Below are 22,805 nucleotides of genomic sequence, written 5' to 3'. Positions count from 1 at the left end.
TTTACAGTATCTTTTTTTTTATCTCTCTCTCTCTCTCAAAGGTGCCACTGCTTGTCCGCTGGTCCAAGAACGTACAAAACAGACGGAGCAGTGGGAACATTTCCATCATACAGTCCTTCCAGCAAAGCCAATTAGCATTTAGGACTTTCCGAGTTGAAAACTCAGTGTGCCCTGTAAGCACAGCCTGAGATTCACAGGTTGAAAGTGGAAAGGAGTCATGAACATGTGGTACCTGCCACTGAAAAGTGCTGTAGCTTTTTTTTTTTTTACTTATTAAATCACTTTTCAGATTCTAGTAAGGTAAAGCAAAATCGTCACAGCTGTAATACATCTAAAAGTATGATACTTTCTTTCTAGATTCAACCAGTAACAAGGTTCTTTTCCTTCGTTAATGATGCGCCCATTTATTTCACACAAAAACACGTTCGTCTCTGACATCCTGAGCGACGGCTGGACTTTCGCCACTTTGCTTTTATTTGAACATAATAATTTGTGCAGATTAAGGTGGAATCTGGAAATTACACTTGTGAAGGAGCCAGATTTTTCAAGGCACAAAACTGGTTTTCAAACAATGTTCCACAAACAAGCAGTCGTTTAAAGCTGTGCTGTAAAATAAGTAGAAATGCGTCACATCGTTTCAGTCAAATGCTGTGACTTAACCCACTAGGGAGCTTACGTAGCCATGACACCCGCGTCCAAACTTTCCCAAATGTTTAAAGGCGAACTTGTGAAGTTTAAGAAAGAGCATTTAAAAAGAATCCCAAATTTTGGGGCGATATTTAGGCAAATATAAATAATTTTGAAAGTCTGATTTAATATCAGAAAAGGAGAAAAAAAACATACGTAAAATATATGTTCTCAACTGAATATAAAGTGTAAACTACACAGTACTAATTGTGTTAGGTGGATCACTGGATGATTGTACCTTGAGAGCACATTGACTCGTGACAACAACACAGGCAGATGTGACATCCTGAATCGACGCATAAGCTACACGTATGAGTAAAAAGTAAGAAATGCGCCACAGAATCACGCTTTCCGGTCTAGAAGCCTGGTGTTGGTGGCAGTAAGTTCGGGCACACATTCGCTCCGTGACTTTAGAGGAAATTAGTTCCCGTTTCGCTCAGAAGCTAGCTTACAAGCGCTAAAACCTCCGGGGTGATGAGCTCACCTGTTTTCGTTCTGGAGCGAAAGACTATATTCTCCTTGGAGGAAGATCATAAAAGGCTTCAGCACCTCAAACGGTGATATTCTCTGACTGACTGGTTTCAGGTTATATTCTCGCAGTGTGTGCATGCCTGAGAATTCAGCTGCTTGTCACAATAAAAACAAACACGCAGTAGCACATTCTGACATCTTGTCCCTGGATAGAGGAATGAAACATCAAGGTGGCTGTTACTTTAAAGGAAGGGGGAAAAAAACCCCCAAAAAACATCTGGACTATATTAAGGAAAAAGAAATAAGAAAGTAACAGTATTGTCTGTTACTCTCCTTCCATGCCAATATATGCACCTGTTCAAACGTGTACGTGGCACGCATGAACACAAACTTCTCATCCAAAATACACAGAGGTGAAGGTGAAGAGGAGGTCATGGTTTTTTTTTTGTGTTGTTGTTAGTGCAAGAAGGGCAACCACTGATCTACAGCTGAGAGCTCTTCAGAAATGTATCAGAATGGCCGACTGTATTTACCTTTGTACCCCTCACGTTCGAAAAAAAAAAAAACGAAACAAAAAAAAAAGCTTGGAGATATGGTCGAACCCTAAAAATGAGTGAAAAAGCAACCGAAAAAGACTTACAAGAACCTTCAGGGAGTCTTAAAGACTACTGATCACAACCACCTTTAAAAGGTGTGAAGAAAACCACACTTTTTGTAACCAATGTTGAAGAAAAGATGGCGATATGGCTGTATGAGTTGCCTTCGTCACAATAATGACATTATTTGGTGTCATTTTTAATGTCGGATCTAAAACATGCTTATAAAAGTCAAAATGTTAATATACAAGGATTTCTAAAACATCGAGTCCTGCTTTTCCTTCAAAGTACTGCTGTCATTTATGATGCACTCCTTTACAGAAGAGTCTTTGTTTTGCATTGTAGGTTGTGAAATAACCTACAAATAACCTGCTGGCAAAATGTCAGAGTAAGTTATATTTGGTCTCTCTTTCCGTTTTAGGATCCACAAAACGATGCAGGTCCATCGAGGCCACGAGTGGTAAATAATTGTTAGCTGAAATACTCAGATAAATCACGTTAGCCATTTTCAGCTGTGAGAACTTTCATGGGTGCGGACAGAACATCTGCTTGACACGGCATGAGATTGGGTAACATTGTTACTCAATAACGAGTTAAATCCCTTAACTCTGGAGCATTTTCTCATTTAATATGTCATCGACTGACGCCTCTCTTTGCAAACCTCCATCAGCATCAGTCCCCAAAAAATGTTTTTGATGTTGTTAGGATCGTGGGAACACACTTTGTAACTCAGAGGTATTTTATCGCACATTCGGTGTTTTGTTGAAAACTCAATAATCACTGCACACACAAGCAAGTCAAGGGATGTACCTGCTGCGATGTCTCCACATAGCCAGCCAGAGTTTTACACCCCTGCACAACCAGAAGCCCCATTATTTCACAGGAGAAAAAGCTCCTCAGATTATAAAGGAGCCTCCTGCGCTGTGCTGTGTACAAAACATCTCCACTGGGAGCTCCTTGTCATTCCAGGAATGTTGGAAGCCATTAGAGTTGTTTCTCTCTGTCTTTCACAATCCCATGTTTGTTGCTCCTTTGCCGTCTCATCGGGCTGCAGTCAGCATCATGAGGGCTTTGACGTGGGTAGGGGATCTTCCTGTTAAGTCGCAGACAGCTTGATGGGAACCTCAGGTTCTGTGCAGTTGAAGTTTTTTTTTTTTTTTTTTCCCAACCGTTTCCTACTTCGTCCAAACCTCAGTAGTGAATTCGCACTGCGAGACATCCTGAGTGTGCAAGCTCAACAATTCAAAGACATAAATCCTTTATGTGTTTTTTTTTTTTTTTTTTTTTTTTTGCCATAGGGGTCAAGACAAAGTGACCTGACAGAAAATCACATAAAGTATAGATTTATGCGCAGACTTTGACGTTTAAAGGCTGTGGTCTTAACCTCTAATCACCTCCCGACCAGCCTGCTTGAGTTTATGTGCAGTTTTAAATGCTTCGCCTCCTCGCTTTTCTCCTTTTTGACACTTTTATTAGAAATGCGGCTATTATCCTCCAGCACAAAATGGGAATATTTGTCACTTCTTCTTCTTTTGATTTTGAAGAGTGCATGAGACAATATCAGCTGCCTCGCTGACGGAATTTTATTGATTTAAAAACCCCGAATCTTTCTTTGCCACTTGAACAAAAAGAAAATGTGTGACGGGAGTGTTGCTACGTTTTTAGCTTTTTATGATTCGAGTTGCTTCATTTCCTTCAGTCAGTGTTAGAAACCGTGAGAAATGCAGCAGTCATTGTTCATTTTGATCAACATTTGATATGACTGTAAAATCACATCTTTGCTCTCATATTCATTATGCTCAAGAGTATTAAGACATTTCTTCATCATCACTACCTGGTTTCTGTTTACTGTTGACTGAGCTTTCTGATCACACACAAAGTAAATGCGTACGGTATTTTATTATTATTTTTTAAACCAATAATTGATGATCATTTAAATTTCTGAATGCGCAAACATTTTCTGGATTAAATCTCATCCATCACAGCGACATTGTACTCGGTTGTAAACACCTGGGAGCTGGCTCTATATGCGCGCACAGTGGCTCTCTGGGTTTGCCACCACAAGACAGACAGCGACAACAAAGCTGCACCTTCCATTTCCTTTGGGATATTGGCCAGAGAAAAATGAGAACATAGGCTGAGCCAAATAACAATGAAATAACTGACGATTTCTCCGGCCCGGATCCAGCCCCATTGTGCCAGCTGACATTGACGAAAGCCCCAAGCCTTCCCCGTATAAGAGGAGCTTCTAATACCTTGCAGCCCGCTGATGACTGTGGCCTTTCTTCCCCTTTCCCCCATTGTGTCCAATCACACAGATTCGATTTGCGGGGCCTTTTAAAATGATCCAAACTTTTATTGCACTGCTCACTGAACAGAAGAGCGCTGAAATGAAATATTGGCTGGGAGAGGCAGATGTATTTTATTTGAAAGTTTTATTCACTTCTTACGTCAAAACCGGTGCACCCTCTGTGGTCTTTATTTTCCTTATTTATTTTTTATTTTATTTATTTATTTTTTTTACATCGGTTTAGTGAATATTTTTGAAATGCACACTTATCAAATGCTCAGACACACTTGTGGACGACATTGAGAAATGAAGTGTTCTAGATACGTTTGGAGGGGAAAAAATGCACTCGGATCATTTCACCGAGTTCTTTTTATTCTCTCATCTATCTCCCAAAAAACAAGGTCATTTACTAAGTCTTGACAGGGAATAAAAAGAGCTCTAGGGTAGATTTTCTTGAGATGATTCACTTCGGTCCAGCTTCACTTACAGCACACACGGTCAGGTCGAAACGCGAGTCCTATTTTAGCACTTTACGTAGAAAGCGTGTCAATTTCAGAGCCGATTACCATCCAATTCAGCCCCGCATAATTCAATAAAGTTCCAAACAGTACAATTCAATATGATAGTGTTTTTTTTGTAAAAATACCTATTTGTGTGGAGCTGTCTAGTGAAGGAAGTCAAAATAATAGGATAAAATCTTCTGCTTTTAAACAATCCTGTCTCCAGAGCATCCGTGCATGGCGAAGCGGGCAACAAGGAAGGGAGAAAAACACTTTCCTTCAATACTAGACTAGATGTCAGCAAAGAACATGTGCTGTGCTGCAGGAAAGGACACGTGGAAAATAACAAACATATTGCCTCCGTGACAACTATATTATTTACAGTGCTTGCAAAAGTATGAAAGATTATTAGCAATGTATTTATTAAAGCCTTTGAAAGTCTCTCGTTTTTTTAAGAGACCATGAATGAACAAACAACATCACAGATATAAAGTTGGTACAGTAAGGGAAAGTTGTGTAAAATGTGAAGCAGGGTTAGGTTAACTATCAACGCTTTTGAGCCTTTCCTGTTCAATACATCATCTGAATATGTAATGAGTACAACATGAAACCCAGGCAAAGGGCTGGGCCATAGGCAGTAGGCTATAGGCAAATGTTGCCTTCAAGTGTGTCAGCTCTTCCAATCAATTATGACACAATGGACAACTAAATACAGCCATCGGTGCGCCAATTGTAGCCATTCATTGTAGCCCATTACATCACCTTCTTGCTAGTGCCATTTGTTATTTTTCAACACAGGTTGTGTGAAATTTTCCTTTTTGAAAAAAAGAAAAATGGACCCAGAATCAGAGATGGTTTTATGACTGCATGATGGCAAATACTGTAAATATTACAGTAAGTACTGTAAATATAAGCTAAAAGTGTGTCAGAGAATGAGAAATGCAGAAAAAGTGAAAATAATACCCAATATTGACTGGTATTCATCTGCCTTCATCCAAATAGAGAATCATTATTGTATTCCCATATTCTATGAGTTTATCACTTTCTTGAATCTTGCATTTTACGATGATAGACCATGATTTAAATTGCATCTCAGAAAATTTGTTGAGTATTTTGCATGTACAGTATAGTGTACACAACACATTTCTTATGCTTTTTTGCTTTTGTTTCTAGAATCTTACTCCTGTGTTTATGTGCAGCTGTGTTATTGAGATATTTAAATCTCAGCCCTGGGCCTCCAGCAACACCACCAAACACTCCTCCTGTTGCCTTCACCTCACAGAAGCTTCATGCATCAGAAATGAAGGCTGCACCAATAGAGCCAGCTGACTAGTCATATCCTCAAACTGATCAGGTCAGAATTTTTTATATTTCCAGTGTTTTGGTTGATGTTTTGTTTCTTAAAACAAACAATTGGTGTCGAGTGTATGCAATTGTAAATTGGTGGAATGATTTGAGAACGGCACACAAAATATGGCGTTTGGTGTTAAAGAGGCAGGGGTTGACCCGGATCAAACCTGACTAATTATAGCCATTCGTTCATCACAGAAGCAGGCAAAAGATCCAAGGTAACTTTGCAGAGGAGCCACGGCTCTGGTGGGAGAATCTGTCATCATGACAACTATTATTCCTGTTCTCGACAAACATGTCCTCTATGCAAGAGCTGCAAGAAGAAAAGTCCAGAAAAGAGAGAGACAGAACTTTCCACTGAAAGTTTACCAAAAGTCAAGTAGGAAACACACCAAACATTTACAAAAAAGTGCTCTTGTCAAGTGACACAATAATTACTGTATCTCCCCGACTATAAGTCACAGTTTTCTTTTCTTAGTTTAGCTGGTCCCGTGTCTTACAGTCCAGAACAACTTATAGGTGAATTTTTATTTTTATTTTTTCCCATTTGAGAAACATTTTCTGACTTGCGCATTAAAGGTTAATTCATACTAATTCATCAACGATTAAACTTTACCATATGCAGCTGTAAGGAAAGCTAAAAAGACAGATGGCCAGAGCTGGAGGAACAAGTCCACAGTTGGGTGCTTAAATAAAGCTCTGTGAGGCTTGTGAATGGTGCAGTTACTTCTCCACTTGATGGAGGTTGTCCAGGAGGTGAATATATGACTTTGCACGCGGACCTTCTTGGTGGAACTGCTTCAATAAATGCAACCACTTCTCTGTCACCCTGAATTTACAGCAGGCGTCTCCGCTCTGCTGCGCACTTCGCCGGGAAAATCGGACAAAGTAGCACAGATTGTCAGAACTTATCCAATTGATCACATCCTTCACCTAAACTGATTGAGCTTAGGCTTCTTTGGAGAAAAATTGGGGAAAAAACTTCAATCTTTTAATATGCAAAGCTGGCAGAGACTTGATTTGCAGTTGTAATTACTGTGAAAGGTGACTATGCAAAATGTCGACTGAAAAAATACATAAATTGTAAGGAGAAAAATGTGTGGATTGGATTTTGTTGTTGGCTACCAGTGAAAATATTTAATGAATCTCACATGCAGAAGAACACTCTGGTAAATATAAGTTTTACCAGTAGATTTCCCCTACATTAGGAGGCTGGTATCATGTGCTTCCTGGATTAGTGTCCTGGTGTAATGGTGCTCAGTGACAGGAGTACTGTTTGCGAGCTTGGGAAGGTAATTAATTAAAAAAGCTTGTAATCCACCCGATGAGCGCAGCAATCAACACGCTGATGCATTGAAGGAAGGAGGAGGTTTTCTTAGCCGAGCATATCAATAAGTTCATTTCATTAATCTGACATAGACAGGGACGCTTAATCATTCCACATCCCTCTTATTAAAAAAAAAGAAAAGTAAAAAAGAGAGAATATATATGCCATGTTTCCTAATGACCCCAAACCTTCATCGCTTAACATTCATCCCATTAAACTCCGGAGTGCTCAATTTACCAGCATGCTTTAATAGATGAGGCAGGAGGCAGGACTTGGCGGGAGATTGGAGCTGATTATGCCCTTGTTCTATTCATTTGCACAGACCCTAGTTAATTGACTTCTGAGCAGCGATGCATTGGACACCCACTATCTGCTGCCAGGATCATCCTGACCCCACTCAATGCCGGGGACGACGAGAGGAGCAACTGTTGAAACAAACTGCTTGTTCTGCGCTATCGGTGTGTAAAACAGAAGCACGGGGGAACAAGAGGAGATGCGCTTTCCCTGGTGCAGGGGTGATATGTAGGACGAACAGCCGGAAGATTTAACAACAGCGGAATGAGAAGTAGGAGACTGATGCTGTTTAGTGAACGGGCTTAATATAATTTAGCAATTGATTCTTGGTTTCATCATATTAGGATTTATGAAGTGCACACGCCTCGGCAAGAGAAGGAGTGAACATCCAGCGATAGATTTTCCCGTTTAAATAAAAAGCTGTTCCCACCAGTGAAACAATAAATTCAACTGGAATTAAAAAGTTATTTCTACAGGCTGTTTGAAGATAAGGAAAACACTCTGAATTTAGCGGAGGCAGAATGCGTTGGGAGTTGATCAAATGTTCAACATCGATATTTACTAATAAGAACGGAAAGGCAAGTATATGTTTTCTGCCTCATTTGTTCCCATCATCAAGGGTGTGAAGTTGCCAGAAAGATGGTTTGTGATAATCCACCTCCTCTGAGTTGAGTTGATGATGAATTATCCAGAATGTGACCGGTCTCTTAGTTGATGACAGATGAACCGGAACTGAGTGGCTTGTGATCTATATAGCAACAAATCAAGTTGTGAGAAAGGCTAAATGATTCCTTCCCAACAAGTATGAGTGTCAGATAAAGACACTTAGCATGTCTTACACTCAAAGAAGTACAGGAGAAGAATTAGAGAATAAATGTGTAAGGATGAAAATAGTTAGAAAATCTTCTAAAATGGATGGATAGATAGAAGTGCCAGATCTTTTTTAGTGGAAATAAGGAAAAGGGAGAACTTTTGAAAGCTAGGACTTTATTTGAAAACTTTTTTTTTTTAATAAATTTTTCTACATGGAACTTGGAGACACCGCGTTTGTAGGACAGCTGTTTAATCAGGCTCTGATTTTGCATAAGCTGGGTCACGTTGTTGTACAGCTGCCATGATGCACCACTGGTGGAGAAAAATGATAACGTTTGGGATCTGAATGATAAAGAGTGAATGAAGCACGTCTTTGACTTATAAGGAAAAATATCCCATGGTGACCTTTAAAAAGTATCTGTGAGAAAAATAAAAAGTTTAGATTTCACTATATGAAAAGGTCACAGGGTTTCCCCCGTGCATTATAAGTCTGGCGGCCCGCCATGCTTTACTAGGCACCCCGCCAGGCTAAGCGTTGCTTGGTTTTATTTTTAGAAAAATGAATAATTGAAAAAAAAAAATCGCTTATTTTTTTTTCTTTTTTTTCTTTCTTGATAAATCTTTAAGCCGGATTGCAAGCGTCTCTGTTCTGAACGTTTCACTGGCGGAGCAGATTTATTTCTAAAAGGTTTATAGTTTATGCATTTAAAGCCGGACCAATCATACAGCTGGCGCCTCTGCGCGTTGCCTCGCGCTGCCGCTGCTTGATGAAGTTTAACAGATCCCGCACGCCTCCTTTCACTCGAATTGGACACATTGACCTGTATGGATATTTACATTAACCAAGTGTGGTTAGTTATTTTTCTTTGGAAAACTCTATATCAAGGTAAAACGAACCGTGTTAGCTCTGGTTGCGCATCTCTTTGTGAACCGCAGGAATAACTTGTAGTCTCGCATCTGTTTGCAGCCATTTGCGCGTTGAGCGAGTGGTGAGAATGATTTATCTTTGTGGACAGAATTATGTACGGCGTTTACATCTCAACACGCTGCCCAGCGTGTGGCCCTGTCTTCCCTGTAAAGTTTATGTTTGTGTTCCCAGTTGACCGGAGCGCTAGTGGTTAACGAACCTCATCATGCAGGTTCAGAACCTCATCATGCAGGGCCGGTCCAAGGCTGTATGAGGCCTTGAGCAGAATTTGACTTAGGGGCCCCTCTTGCTGCTAAAAACATCAGCTTCTGTGTTAGATTTAGTGAAATCTCGGGGACGGAGGAGTAGTTTAATTGGCTAACCTAAAAAGCAATAAATTATAATTGCAGTTTACTAATTTGTATTTGTGAACAAACAGAGCTCAAATTCAAAGATTAAACTCACAGCATCTATGGTAACAAAAAAATCCAACTATGAATATTGTTTGAACTTTTACAAAGTAAACTTGCCAGGTCCTTAAAATCTTACATTTAAATGTTAAACAATTTAAAACCTTTTAATTTATATAAGCTGAAACCTTTAAATCAAATTCAGCAGCATTAATAATCTCAATAAACAAATGTTACATTTATATATCTGTGGTCTGTGTTAAAATATTAGCATTTATGGGGCCCCTGGAAGGTCTAGGGGGCCTGATGGAGCCACTGACTTAATTTGGATTAAACAAAAGTGCAAATAACGGATATTCATTTTAATTGTATTTTTTGATTAGTTGGTTTTAAGACTAGTTGTGGATTTACTGGTTATGTTTTCCCATAACATATAATTACAGAGTAATATTTTTACATTTCCTGTCTACTTAGCATCTTTAATTCAAAAACACGGTGGACCTCCTCGTTGCCCCGGCCACCGGGCTTACAAAGTTTTCTGGGGGAAACCCTGAGCACAGATTTTAAAAATCAAGCTTACTATAAATATAAACAAGGTCTAAGATCAGTTCAGACAAAATAAAACTGAACTGATGAATGTTCCTGGCAAAACTGACAACTAAATTCACGGCCAATGTTAATTCAAAACAGCTGATAAGGGATGTCTGCGATGTTGTTTCTGAAACACACATGCATTAAGTAAAACAAAGATCTGGGACAGCAGCGTATAGCTGTGTGGAACAGCTTAATCTTGCGGCGTACACACATCAGACAGAGAGATCTTCTCTTCCTTCATCTCAAGTTGAAGTTTGTGCTAAAAAATCAACAGCAGCTGTTAGCTCCTGTATATCACAGCGTTCGATGTCGCCAATCAACACTTCCAGCTGCACGTGTTCAAACACAGCACTGTCACTACTCATTCAGCTGATAATGGTGTTTTTTTTATTTATTATTATTTATTTTTTGCATCAGCAGTGGATAGGTAGGCTCTATCTGTTGCTGCAACAAACTACGACTAAGATATAAATCAATCCTGCATCTGCACGCAGAGCGTGTAAGAGCGGAAATACTATCTAAGGAGTTGTTTGGCGGAAAAATGACACTGGCGCCTCGGCGAAGACTTTGGCTTCGCACCAGGTCAACCTGACCAAATTCTTTCCTTCCATTTGCGTGCAAAGCGCAAATGGAGCCAGAATTTACTGGAAAGGATGTCTGTTTGTGCAAGATAAAATCAACAATTTGAGATAAATTGTTCTATTCAGCAATTCTGAAATGGAGCAGATGTTGAGTTCGTGAGGTCCAAAATATTTTAAAGGTCGTCCAATACACACTCAGTATAAAGCGTGCCAGAATCTTTCTGCAAAACAACAGTTGCACGCCATTGGTTGAAACTTTCCAACACACACTGATGAAGATGGAAAAGTATAAAACAGGTCGAGATTAAGACTTCGAGGAGATTTTTTGTGACAAGACGATGATGATGAAGATTTTGTATTGAACTGAAGAAACTGTAAAGAGGAAGCCGTGGAAGTGTAATAAATCTCCAGCTCGTCTATGGCCTAGCAGCAAGAACTACGTCTCTGTGCGTTATTTCTTTTACTTAGATATTTAAGAGTATAGCCACCTTTCTAATCCTCAATAAAAGTGGTGACACCCGACGTTTGAATGAACAATTGAACAACCAGGAGAAGGAAGGTGACTCGCTTCAGCCTGACTGCGGACGGGAGCCGTCTGGGCCCAATCACAGGAAAGAGGTAAGCTTTTATCTCTTTTACTTGTTAAAAACAGAACGGTTTCCTGTCTGCTGGCGGTCTGAAGTGCTAAAAAGAGTGATTAAGTTCTTTCTGCTTACCATAGGCGAGTAATTTCTTTGCGCAAAGAACGAGCTGCCAAAAATCTGAGACTCATAGGTATCTCGTACATTCTGGAAACATGCAGCTCGGAAAATAAGCACTTTTTCAGTCTGGTCTCACCCGTTTTGGTGACGGTAACAAGGAATTTCTTCCATTATAAGTTACCATATATCAGCCAATCTGGTGTAGTTCTTCTGAGCAGGCACTTTCATTGAGCTGACTAATAAATAATATATCACGATTTGTTAAATTTGGCAGGAGGCCAAGAAGCTTAACTTTAACATTAAACCAGCTGAGCCACGAAGAGAGATTGGGATCTCTGTGAAAAGCGCTATAAAAACAAAGAATAAGAATAAGAAGAGGCCAGGAGAGGACAGTTCTTTTTTTCTCTGTGGGACCACCGAATGTCTCCATGAGAGAGACAGCGGAGTTTCCTTAGCGGAGGGAACGTGTTTTTCTCCGTGGAGTGACCACGGCATATCCCATCCACGAAGAGAGCAAAAAGCTCGTCTGGTGGGAGAAACCAAAGTCCTCCATGAGATGATGTGTGGCCTGAAATAGAGTTGAAAATGAGTAAAAAGTGAATAAAGAAGTTCAAGTGAAGAAAATAGAGTTTTACAGATTACTTTGTGAGTTAAACTGCAGTAAATGTTCTTTAATTTCATTCCTTTGAGTTTTTGGTGAGGAGTTTAAGTGTTTCTGTCAGCCTTGGCTAAAATAACTGAAGTCCTAATATAATTAATTGTGTGCACACATTAAAATTGGACAGCGGCTAAACAGCCAACTAAATTTTATATATTTATAATAAATATATTAATAAATATAATTACACTAACTAGAATCCCCGGGGAGGAGAAGGAGTAAGGAAAAAATAAGGAGTAGAAATGCAAATGGAATGAATGTTGCTGAGATGAATGCTGAATAATTGGGAATGTATGTTGTCTATTGTGTAAGTATTTGATTGGCATGCCTGTATATATTGTAAAAATCTGAAATGTGCATGTTTTTGGCTTTTTGGCTTATTAAATAACTGACTGCTTTCAAAGTAATGTTGAGCATTAGAAGCCGCCGTGCTCTGTATTAAAGTTGAAATTTGGTCTTCATTTTGACTGCAATTGTTAACGCTGTTGTAACGTCTAATTTTATGCTGTGCAATATAGATAGGAAATATCCATATCTCGCTGCTATATTTCAGAAAAGTTGGGAGAAAGAAAAGAGTTTCTTGGCTGAATTCCCAGAAACACACACACGAACTTTCCCTTCCACCCCTTCTCTCCCTATCCCTTGACCTCTCTTCCTCACTCTCTTTCCTCCCTCACCCTTTCTCTCTTGCCCTGCCCCTATTCTGCCCCTATTCTGCCTCTCTCTCCCTCTCTCTCTCTTTCTCTCTCTCTCTCTCTCTCCACAACACGTCATTCGGTCCCGGATCTGTCGTGAACTGAGACCATTCTTTGGTTAACACCCATTTGTAGTCCATAGTATTTAAGACGGCCCACTTCCTATTACGCAAAGTTGGCCCCCACCTTTGCTCATTTCGGACTGAAGCAGACTGAAGTTTAGTTTTTCCTTTTTTCTCTCCTCTGCTTACAACGGTGAACAGGTCCAAGCCTAAAACCTTGCGTTGACTCACATAATACAGACTTTTATCCAAATAATCATTGTTTCTGTGACACTGAACTATGTTAAACATTTTTCAAATGTATATTTTACTGTAAATAGAGTTGAATAACTGTAAAAAACTTGGTTAACAGTTACACTTATTGAAGAATACTTAACACATGTAACAATATATAGCAACTATAAGCAATAATACTACAAGGAAAAAATATTATAAGAATAACTAACTAAAAATCAACTTATTTTTTACTAAATTGGAAAAATTAAAAAGTTAAAGGACAACAAAACTGCAAAAGACAGAATTCTAACAGACAACTGCTAAATAAGCAAGATGAGCAACATACCTATTGTCATTATTGGTTCAAAAAACCCAGAATATGCTTCTCAAATTCCAAAAATTTCTAAGAAGTGGCAAAAGAGAACGCAAGGACTTCCATGCCCATGGCCAGAAAACGGGAGCTTTGACTTATCCCTTTGTGAACAGATGGAAACTCGGATTGCAGACTACAAAGCAAAAAACAAAGGAAAGAAAAGACAAGCCAAAAGAGAACTAGAATTAAACATTTTACAACTATTCAAGGAAGAAGGTGAAAAATACCGGAAAAACTTAAAGCAGCAGGTAATTGAGCTAAAAAATAATTATGAAAAACCAGACGATGATCAAATGAACCCTGCTGGGTTGTATCCAGCCCTGACAGGAGTTCTGAATATCACAGGTGATTTTGGATACAGGAATGATGATCAAATTAGGGACATTAAACAAGGTAAAAACAATGAGATGGAAACTCAATTAGACAGACCCTCTACAGGGCACACACCACGATCAACAGTGGTTCAAACACCAGCTCCACCCAGAGGTGCACCACAGACGAGCACAAGTGCTACAGACAGTAGCACAAATAATAAGCACTCAAAAAGCATGGAACTACCAACGTCATATGCAAATGCAGATGGCTATAAGCCAGCTGGCAGATATGACACATCATTACCGCCAATCCAAACCAGAAGTCAAACCTCTGGTGCCGGATGTTCCACAACACGGACAGTTGGAAATATTAAAATTCTTGACTGCTACGCTGGAAGTAATAATAATAAATTTTTTGATGGCTACGCGGGTCATCTGAAAAGACGCAGAAGCGGAGATGCTTATTGGTTAAAGTTAGGTCCAGAAGTCTTTAATATAGAACGTAAAGCAAACCAAACACAGATACAGGACATAGAGGAAGAAATTGATGAAGGCCTTGTACGATTAGCTGAAACAGAGTCAAGATGTGATAATGGTGAAGACGGAGCAATGGCTGGTCCAAGTACAAGCACTCCGGTCAAAGAACAAAAAGCCCCAAACCAAAAAGAATACGATTTGAGATCCAGACCTGACATACGCAAACCTGATCGTTATGACCCCTCAAAACAATTACCAATCATATTAAAAGGAGATATTGCTCAATATTTGCCATTTGCCTCGATGGATCTGGTAGGGTTAGTCTCGCGGTTGCCGGACATTCATAATGGTGCAGGAAGATGGATAAGAGCACTTGAAGAAGAGACAGTTGGCAAAATCCTGGCACTTGGAGACATCAAAGCCATTCTAGCAAAAGTTGTTGGAATTCCCACCATGCAGAACATTTTGAAGGATCATCCCTGGATGCTACAAGAAAGAGCAGACGGGATTGAACTAAATGCATGCCGGACAATGATCTGGGCAGCCTTGAGGGCAGAATTTCCAAACAAAGTGGACCCTAAGAACATGAAAGCGGAACCAATTGGTGACTCGGAGAATCCAGCATCCTACGTCGCCAGGCAGTTGAGAAGGTGGAACGAAGTAATGGAGTTTGATGTTGACAAGTACCCAATGATTGCAGGTGTGTTTCGAAAATCATTGGTGGATGTAATGCCAGAGCCAGTGCGCACCAAACTTGAAGAGGTGGTGGCTCTGATGTCTATGCCACACAAAGAATTTCGTGATCATGTGGTACACGCAATAGAAAAATACAGAAAAGATGAACAAAAACGCACTGACCAAGACAAAACATCCAAAGGAAATTGGCTCAATTACAGCTTGGAGAACTTCAAGGAAAAAACAAGACTAAGACCCAAGCTGCAGTGGTAAGGGGGGACCAGCATCCTGCCCCAAATGTAGCCAACCTTCCTAACTCTGTGAATTCAGCGCCACAGATGTATACTCCAACTTCGCAAATGACTCAGCCTTCTCAACCAGTGGTGAATATTTATTCACAACCATGGAACTCACGTCCATTTGTGCCTCGAGGAAGACAGCAAAGAAGCCCTTCATGGCCTAACAGGGGACGAGGTGGTCCGCCCAGAGCACCCGGAGCATGCTGGACATGTGGTTGTTTTGGACATCGTGCTGACCAGTGCCGAAATGGTGACAACTCTTTCCAAAGACGGCCGCGTGGCAGAGCCAGACCAGGTCCACCGACAGCCCCATACAATCACCAAGCAGTTCCATATAATCAACAGGGAACTCCATACGATCCTCAAGGAGTCCCGTACGAACCACCAGTTCAACAAAATTCACCAGCTCAATACAATCCACCAAATTTTGGATACTAGGGATGCCCAGAGGACCCTAGGGGAGAGAGTCAGTACCCAATTCTAACTACAGGTGCTGACGATGAACCAATATTGAAAATTCAAATTGAAAACAGAGAAACTCCAATGTTGGTCGATACAGGAGCAGCTTACACTTGTGTAAGTCCAAACTATGCAACGCATCTCCCCATGTCTGATAAATTTGTATCAACAATAGGGTTCTCGGGAACAAGACAATTAATCCAAATGACAGCTCCTGTTCGACTTACAACAGATGACAATGAGATAAAAATACCAATTTTGGTATCTGATCAAACCCCAATAAACCTGTTGGGAAGAGACGCTCTATGCAAATTAAAAATAAAAATCTGGTGTTCTCCTCAAGGTGTGTATGTTGAAAAAGAAGGTGTGGATCTTCAAATGTTCATGCAACAACATGAAGCCAAAGTTTATTGGCTTGGAGACATTAATAACTCTATTGAAGAGGTAATTTCCAAATGGGGACAGTACATTCAAATTCAAATTCCAGAAGCTAAGAAACCATTTCTAGACTATCATTGCACAATGTACTATGACATTTCAAAAAGTACAGAGTTTGAAGAACAATGGGACAAGGAAACACAAGGTGAAGCGGTGAACCTTGAGTCCCAATATATCATTGTTGGGAGACAAGGAGCAGCGCTAAATGTAGAAATTAATGATTTCATTTCACAATGGTACAACGTTGCAGAATCTGTACCCCACATAACCTTGTTTGTAAATAAAAACTTTCATGCCAAAGATCTTGGACCAATGATGAAAATTGCAACACAGATTAAATGGGAACAGACAGAAAGCCCATTAATTTTCCAATCAGAAGATGCAACAATGATTAAAATAATAAGTGAAACTACTATGACAGCAAAACCACAGGTGGTAACAGTACCGATTAATGACACAAAACAAACAGAAGAAAAAGATGAGTCAGTTGAAAACCCATTAATGCAGGACATGTTAAAGCTAGTTCCTGAATCAGTATGGTCAAAACATGAAACAGATGTGGGATTAGTGAAATCAGCTAACCCATTTAAAGTTGAACTGAAACCAAATGCTAAACTTCCATTTCGTCCTCAATATCCATTAAAACCAGAAGCAGAAGAAGGAATCAGCAAAACCATTGAAGGATTGTTAACAGCAGGAGTGTTGGTGGAAATTGAAAGTCCATGCAATACGCCAATTTTTCCAGTTCTGAAAGCAGATAAGTCAAAGTATCGCCTGGTACATGACCTTCGCACAATAAACGATGTAGTAGAAGACAGATCATCGGCAGAAATGCCCAACCCACACACACTTTTAACCGCAATCCCTGCTGAAGCAAAATTTTTCACGGTGATTGATCTTTGTTCAGCATTTTTCACCATTCCCTTAGCGGAACAATCTCAATACTTGTTCGCATTTACCTACAGAGGTAAGAAGTACAGCTACACTCGATTACCCCAAGGCTTCAAACACAGCCCTCATTTGTTCAATCAAGCACTCAGACAGGACTTAGAAGGATTGGAAATAAATAGCACATTGCTACAGTTTGTTGACGACATTCTAATTGCGTCACCTACATTGGATGATTGCCATCAGGATTCGATAAAAGTCCTTGAAAGACTGGCTGAAGGAGGGTACAAAGCCTCCAAAGACAAATTACGGTATTGTCAGACACAGGTAGAATACCTGGGTAGACAACTCTCAGAAGGGAGCATTGGCATATCACCTTCTCAACTAGAGGGTGTCAGCAAAGCTCCATGTCCACGAACAGTTGGAGAAATGATGACATTTCTCGGTATGACAGGTTTCAATGCTGATTGGATAGAAAGTTATGCAGAAAAAACAGCACCACTCAGAGAACTCATGAAAGAACCAGGTCATCAAAACCAAAAGAATCTGCTAAATTGGACTATAGAAGCAAAAGTAGCATTTGAATCTCTAAAATGTGAAATGCAGAGTGCACCAGCACTAGCAGTTCCAAACTATGACAAACCATTCTACCTATATGTTGCGAACAAAAAAGACATGTATGTCACAGCAGTTTTGATGCAAGAAACATGTACAGGTAGAAGGAAACAACCAATTGCTTATTACAGCACAAAGTTGGACAATGTAGCACAAGGCTGGCCACCATGTTATCAGGGGCTAGCAGCAGTCTACCATGCTTATGAAAAAGCTTCAACCATAACAATGGGTTATCCAGTTACAATATTAGCTCACCACAAAATCGCAGAGTTAATAAATCTAGGAAAGTTTGTCGTAACACAAGCAAGAAGTTTGCAGTATATGCTACTTCTGACATACCCTGACATAACTATTCAAAGATGTATCACCAACAATCCAGCAAATGTGATTCCTTTGGATTGTGACGGAGAACCACATGAGTGTGTAGCAGAAACAATGAAATACACAAGACTCAGACCTGATTTGGAATCCACTCCATTGCCTGACACAGAAGTCACATACTTTGTTGACGGGTCATGTTTCAGAGACCACCTAGGAAACCACGCAGGTTTTGCAGTGGTACAACAAATAGGTGAAAATTTTGTAACCATCAAAGCTGAAAGATGTGACCAACCATGTTCTGCACAACTTGCGGAACTTAAAGCATTAACTGAAGCCTGTAAAATGGCTAGGTCAAAAGTCGCAAATGTGTTCACTGATTCAGCCTATGCCCACGGCGTATGCTTTTTATTTGCCGCAATTTGGAAACAAAGAGGTTTCAAAAGAGCAGACGGAACCCCAGTGCAGCACGAAGCACAACTGAAAGAATTAATTGCTGCCATGATGCTTCCTTCGAAGCTGGCAGTGATCAAGTGTCAAGCACATCGCAAAGGCAATGACATCGTTGTGAGAGGTAACAACATGGCTGATGAATCAGCAAAAATGGCATCCAGGAGCCAAATGGCCATCTTGGCACCTGTGATAGCTTTAGAACCAGCTGTAACACCGGAAGATGTCATTTTGATGCAACAACAAGCAAGTAACAGTGAACGTGATCTTTGGGCACGAAGAGGTGCTACGATGAGTGAAAATGGCTTATGGAGGTCACACCAAGGCCTACTAATAGCACCAGTAGCATTATTAACATTATTGGTCTCAGAAGCCCATGGCTTAGACCACTGTGCCCGAGGAAAAGTCATGGAAAAATTGAAAGAACAAGGTTTCTGGTCTCCATACATGCAAGACATGGTGGATGAAATTCTAAGCCAGTGTGAAATATGTGCCGAAAATAATGCTCGGAAAGGCATAAAACCAGGTATTGGACACATTCCAGTTCCAGACGGACCTTTCAAACACCTGGTGATAGATTATGTAGACATGCTCAAACCAGTTCAAGGTAAAAGGTACATGTAGGTGATAATTGATCGTTTCAGTCGATGGGTTGAAGCAGTACCATCAAAAACCTTAGGAGCAGACACAGTTATCAAATTTTTGACAAGAGAAGTAATTCCAAGATTTGGAATTCCATCTGAAATCAGTTCAGACAATGGTTCAGCTTTTGTACAAAAAGTTGTTAAAGGCATTTTGCAAAAGCTACAGATCAAACAACGTTTTGGCGCAGTCTACCACCCTCAGAGCCAGGGAATGGTGGAACGCATCAACGCCACGTTGAAAGCAAAGCTTCGGAAAATTTGTGCATCAACTAAACTAAACTGGGTAGATGCTTTGCCACTAGCATTAATGAGCTATCGCATGCAAATGCACAGAAGCACGCATTTAACACCGCATGAAATGCTGACTGGCAGACCTATGCCTGTGCCGCAATGGAGGTTACCTTTCAAGGGACCTCCCCTTGAGCAATTGCAAACTGAGTTGAAAGACTATGTTGAACAACTAACTGCTATCCATAGAGCTATCTATTTGCAGGAAAAATCCAGAAGTCCAGAGTCGACGGTGTGGGAACCACCGGTGAAACCTGGAGATTTGGTGTACATCAAGGTGTACAGACGCAGATGGCATGAGGCCCGATGGGAAGGACCTTATGAAGTCAAGAGAGCAACCCCAACGGCTGTCCAAGTAGAAGGAAGTACCACTTGGCATCATTTGACTCATTGCACTAAAGTTCAAAATAAAGACAAACTGAGACTTGAGTTTCACAAAGAAAATGAGCAGAAGCCTCACAGCGATGAGACTGATACTGATAACTGTCCAACTGTGGATATTGACAGAAGTGGTGAACCAAGCAGCAGTGACGGCAGAGACGAACTTACACAATCTGCAGCCGACACTATGGACCAAACCAACCACGACGAACCACAGTGACAGAGAATGGACTCAAAGACAGCCTCCAGGGGGGACAAACGGTGATTCAACGATGACTGTTCACAACACAAGATCCATCCCCAATGACAAAGATAAGTATCACACAACTTATAGAAATCCAGACAAGTACATACCAGTGTTCTTTCCAGCAAGTGTCAATTTAAATGTACCCACAAAATTGATTCGTAAAACTAGATATGTGCACTTACAATGGAAATGGACAGCAAGTTTAACAGATACCGAATTTCTAACTAATTCATAAAATTAAATTACCAGTAACCCTAGTGTATGAAGGAGTTAAAGACTTAGTAGGAATGCACAACAATAAAACAAGGCTTCGTAGAAGCCTGGGGGATTATGGGTTGAATGAAGGAGTATATTTAAATCTTATAGGTCAACCAAGAGGAATTCCAGATGAATTCAAAGCGCAGCATGAACTCCGCGCAGGTTTTGAATCTATCTTACCTTGGATCACAATTAACAAAAATGTTGAATGGATTAACTATGTTTATTACAATCAACAGAGAATGATCAACTTTACAGTTGAAGGATTTATGGCCCTAGGAGAACAACTCCATGAAACCAGTAGAATGGCAAAACAAAACAGACAAGCGTTAGATTGGATCTTAGCCAATATGGGAGGAGTTTGTCATATGTTTGCTAATGAATGCTGTACTTATATCCCTATGAATACCTCACCAAAAGGTACATTTAGAGCAGTAATGACTAAGTTGAAGAAACTGAAATCGGAATTCAAAGAAAATGCAGGAAAGAACACTTGGTCATGGAAAAGTCTGGAGGAAATTTTAGGTGAATGGGGAGCCTTTGTAGTTAAAATAGGAATAACACTGGTAGTAATACTAATTGTTATTTTTCTGCTTGTGTGTTGTGTGATCCCTATCATGAGGAAATGGATTGTAGGGACTGTATACAGATGGATGACCAAGGACGGTAAACATCAGACGGACTAAGCACAAGGCCGCCCGGACCAGTGAACCTATGACCGATTCGAAGGACTGCTGAGCTCAAGGACAATTGATGCCTGAATTAAAATGGCTTATGGAATGTTGAAAGATCAAAAAGGTTCAAGGGAAATGAAGTCGAACTTGGGTTGGAATAAACGGACTCATGGGAAAGACACTGTTTGCATACACCATTACACATACTTATTACACATATTATATACACATTAAATACAATACAACACGGGTGGCCCACACATAGTTAACACACTAGGAACACGTGTGAATGAGAATGAATGTGAGACAGTATGAACAAGAATGTGAGTATGAATGATAATGTAAGAGAGCGTGGATGAGCACAAGCATTAAGCGACCAATACTTTGATCATTATGATTAGCATTTAAATCACACAATCACTCAGATTATATGTGCGTCATGGACACTTCTTCATAATTGTCATCAAGATTATGTATCAATGTTGAAGTACTATTGTTACCATGTATATCTATGATTTTGGTCACTGTGGATCCATGATTGTGTTACATTTGTGCCAGATTATGGAATACTGGTGGTCGCCCATGGCGAGCGGGGGCCATAAGGTAATTTTTTCCCTGGAAAGCAACAAAAGGCCAACAGGGTTTTTCGACCTTATACAGATGGAAGAACAATCATGGAAGCAATGACCAAGCAATGTTTAATCAATGTATTGGAATTGTTGTATTAGTTACAGTAACTCATGAAACAATGTTGCCCCCACTATTCATTTTATTTCACTTTTAAGTGACTTCTATATATATTTCTAAGGTTTATATACAGAGTTGTACTCACAGGTAAATATGTAAACTTAGTATAGCAATTAACCAAACAACTGCTAAGGTTAATTAGGATTCCACTTGAAAGCGGAATAGGGGGGATTATGTAAGAGCGGAAATACTATCTAAGGAGTTGTTTGGCGGAAAAATGACACTGGCGCCTCGGCGAAGACTTTGGCTTCGCACCAGGTCAACCTGACCAAATTCTTTCCTTCCATTTGCGTGCAAAGCGCAAATGGAGCCAGAATTTACTGGAAAGGATGTCTGTTTGTGCAAGATAAAATCAACAATTTGAGATAAATTGTTCTATTCAGCAATTCTGAAATGGAGCAGATGTTGAGTTCGTGAGGTCCAAAATATTTTAAAGGTCGTCCAATACACACTCAGTATAAAGCGTGCCAGAATCTTTCTGCAAAACAACAGTTGCACGCCATTGGTTGAAACTTTCCAACACACACTGATGAAGATGGAAAAGTATAAAACAGGTCGAGATTAAGACTTCGAGGAGATTTTTTGTGACAAGACGATGATGATGAAGATTTTGTATTGAACTGAAGAAACTGTAAAGAGGAAGCCGTGGAAGTGTAATAAATCTCCAGCTCGTCTATGGCCTAGCAGCAAGAACTACGTCTCTGTGCGTTATTTCTTTTACTTAGATATTTAAGAGTATAGCCACCTTTCTAATCCTCAATAAGCGAGGTTAATAGCTATGCAGCCTGTAGCAGAGCTATATTCTGAGCATTTTTATGGCTTTCATTGTTTTTTAATAAGGTTTTAACTTGAAAGTAATGCACTGTGCACTCAAAAAATCATCAGAGTGAGATCTACTGCCTCACCGAGTTGCTGATTGCTTTATCAACGGCAGCCGTTCGATATAGCTTGTTTTAAAAAATGAAAATTCTTCACAGAGAGAGAGATAAAGCCAAACACAGTTTGGTGAGACAGCAACCCTAGACTTCATCGGGTAAGTTTCTTTCAGTCCCTCCTAAATATAGTGACTTTTACTAAATGCTCGTTTGTGTGAAGCTCCTGCTGACCG

General features: G+C 40.1%; 1 long non-coding RNA gene across 1 annotated transcript; it reads left to right on the top strand.

Moving 5' to 3' along the window:
* Positions 1–10,738: 10,738 nt before the first annotated feature.
* LOC148159613 (uncharacterized) lies at positions 10,739–22,390 on the top strand. The gene is made up of 2 exons (XR_015762824.1): positions 10,739–11,438; positions 19,596–22,390. It is a non-coding gene; the product is annotated as an uncharacterized LOC148159613 (long non-coding RNA).
* The last annotated feature ends 415 nt before the right edge of the window (positions 22,391–22,805 follow it).

Source organism: Poecilia mexicana, unplaced genomic scaffold (assembly GCF_051168715.1).
Source record: "Poecilia mexicana isolate PSO_F unplaced genomic scaffold, ASM5116871v1 scaffold_5, whole genome shotgun sequence".
Lineage (NCBI taxonomy): Eukaryota > Metazoa > Chordata > Actinopteri > Cyprinodontiformes > Poeciliidae > Poecilia > Poecilia mexicana.
This window is presented reverse-complemented; position numbering and strand designations above follow the sequence as displayed.